Source organism: Octodon degus, unplaced genomic scaffold (assembly GCF_000260255.1).
Source record: "Octodon degus isolate 3935 unplaced genomic scaffold, OctDeg1.0 scaffold00252, whole genome shotgun sequence".
Lineage (NCBI taxonomy): Eukaryota > Metazoa > Chordata > Mammalia > Rodentia > Octodontidae > Octodon > Octodon degus.
The window spans coordinates 3194081-3197291 of record NW_004524828.1 but is presented as its reverse complement, the minus strand read 5'-3'; positions in this window follow the sequence as shown (position 1 = coordinate 3197291).

The following is a 3211-nucleotide window of genomic DNA, read 5'->3' as shown; positions in this document are numbered from 1 at the left end:
AAAACTATCAAAATGTAAGTAGTCAAATTTGTCTGCATTGAAATTTAGTGATAGTATAATGTAGAAGAAATTGAATTATTGAGAATGTCTTAATGAAAATTTCAAAATAGGAAAAATGAAATTTATGAAATATTTGTTGTGTTCTACATAAACAAATCTGATTCTTAAAATATGTAAAATCTGTAAGTTTTGGAAAAAAGCTGTGATGACTAGGAATAAATAATTAAATCTTTTGATAGAAAAATGTGCTTTTAAGATGACCATTAACATAGCTATAATGAAAAAAAATAGCTATAATGAAATATCAAAATATTTAAAATAATAGCATCAGATTTTGTGATCTGTAACGATTTTTAAGCAAATCATCTAACTATAAAATATATACAGGCAATTGAAGTTGTGTAAGCATTGAGTAAGAATCTACTCTGTCTTGCAATATCTATGGATGGCTACATACTTATGAAAAGAGAAGAAATCAAATAATGACTTTTAATCCAGATTTTTTGTTTGTAAATTGTTAAATGAAAGAAAACGTAATTAAGTTTTCATATGCATCATTTCTTCAAGTTTGTATTTTCTGAATAGTTGGATATATCATGTGAAAGATTATGCAAGACAGAATATAACCAAAAAAATGAGGACTAATTAAAATAAGGCTTAAAATGACAGCAGTTCATGGGATAGATGAATTATATGGAGGAATGACAGAGATGGAAAGCAAATAAGAGCAATGGAACAGGTGTTAGAAATTAAAAATCATGGCCAGAAGGTCCATGTATTCCTGAACACTATTAGTAAAAGAGAATAAGGACAGTTCCTGGAAAAAAAATAATATTATAGAAAACATTAAACAAATGCTAAGAGATGCTGTCAGAAATAGAAACATGAAAATCCATAATGAACTCCAGAGAGATAAATAAAACCAGAAAATTAATGAGGTTTTCTAAATGAATGTATTATAAAATTCTCAGTAATGAAAAATGAAGGAAATTCAAAATGAAAGAGTCTTAAAGTCACACCCACTATAGTGAATTTTAAGAATGTCAAAATCAAAGGGAAAATTCCATGTATTCTAGGGACTTTCAAAAGAACAAAATTCAGATAGATTTCAACAATGCCTCTGGACAAAAGTATAAAAGGGATAATATTTTTTAAGTGTCAAAAATAAAGAACATAGAATGTTAGAACTTTTCAATCAAGCAAATTAAAGTAAAGTTTGTGTTTATAACAAAATATTCTCAATCACACATGATCTCAGATGGCTTGACAACACATTGTGAACACATTTAGTTGTATACCCATTTGAAAGGACAAACCACTGCAAAATAGTCCTGCAAGAAATATTGTAGAGATTAGAGATTAGCAGAGAGACATTTTTGTGGTGGGTTTTTATTCAATAGTACATAAGTTAAAGTATTGAGATGTTTTGTAAGATCTTGTTCCTAAAAGTGTAGGGGGAAGGGGTTTCTGCCAAGGTGAGATAGCCCTATCCTAGTTCCTTCCAACTAAAATTTCCTGAATATAATGAAGAAATGAAGCATAGATAGTTTCTGGAATTCAGACAGAGTAGCCAGGCTGCCTAGGATTCTCAGGATTTGTACCACATAGGAGGAAGTTCCCTAGCCTTCCTTATCTTCTCACTTGTCTTAGGCAAGGTGTCACAGAAACCCCAAACTGAGACTTACCAAAAGGTACAAATTTTCATGTCTTCTGACATAAAGGATCAAAAAAAAAAAAAAAAAAGGTAGTCTAACAACAAGAACTACTGAGAGAATAATCCCTCTACTTCAGTCCAACTCCAAGAAGAGAAAGTTGATTGTCAACCCTACATCTGGTTCATAGCAAGAAGCATTGTTCTGACTCTTCTGGTAGCACTGTTAGGATGAGGGTGGTATGTAACCCTCCATTCTCAACAGGCTGAAGTGGGAGTTCCCCTGTTTTGGTTCCTGTGTCAGGCCAGTGCTGGTGGAACTAAACAGTAAACTGATCTCTAATGATCCCATAGTAGAAACAGGAAGCATTCTCATCCCCCATCATTACCACATCCCTACCAGGTAGAGAGCATCCTCCCATATGTGATATGGAGGAAACTGAATAAGCAGGACAGGCAGGCTTCTTACCTCACCAGGAATGAGTATGACTCAGCAGGAAGCTGATTCTCTCTCCACCTAGCATCAATGAGGCAGTACAAGTCAGCTACACATGAATTCAAAGGTAACTGCAAAATGCAATTTTTATCTGTATTGTGGTCAAGGTTTATAGGGGAATAGATTTAACATAGGGCATACAACTTATAGGATTATTTTATAATATTCACAGAAAGCGTCAAATATAGAAGAATACAAAGAAACCTGTCCACACACCAGAGCCCAAGAATATAGCTGAGAGCCTGGATCCTATTGCAATATCCTGCTTGAGTCCACTAGAGGTCTAGAGCTCATGACAATGTTGGGAAGGCCTAAAGGTCAGTGGCGGAAGCTGCAAAGTCTGCAATAGTGGGATGAAGAATCTATGTGAGCAGGATGAGGAATCTGTACTGGATCCAAGAAATAAGGCTCAAGTTGAGGAACAGAACTCTTGCAAAGAGAACCACAGCCATCTTCAGTGACAGCAAGGACCTGAGTTTCTCTAATAATAGGAACAGCTGAGTTCATATCAGGAAAACCAGTGTGATGAGCTTTTCAGGAGAATCAACAGCACACAGCATCTTCCCCTCCAGTTCTCCTTTTATGTCAGTAGCAACAGTCCTCAGGCACATCATCTGTACCCAGCCACAATGATTCAGTTCAGTGGGATGTTACAAGGTGACCATTAGTTAATCCACCACAATCTTGCTGACATATACTTGGCTAAATTTCTATTATCCTGTATGAGGTTGAGACCAGCTAGATGGTCAGAAAATTCACCTGACCAATTATTCTAAAAAGAAACATAAAGGAGAGGGGCATAAGTAGTGTGAAATGCTTTACCTTGTTCATTACTGGATGGGTATGAAGGCAAGTACAGTCTACCAAAAAAATTCCCTTTATGTACACAAAAATATTGCAAGAAAAAGAAGGAAAGGGGCTGGAGAGATGGCTCAGTGGTCTAATGCACCTACTTAGAACAAGCTCGGCAAGGCATCAGGGACCGCGGTTCAATCCCCCAGCACCACATGCCAGACAGCCCCGCCCCCTGGTGGGCTGAGCTGGCCACACACACACACACACAC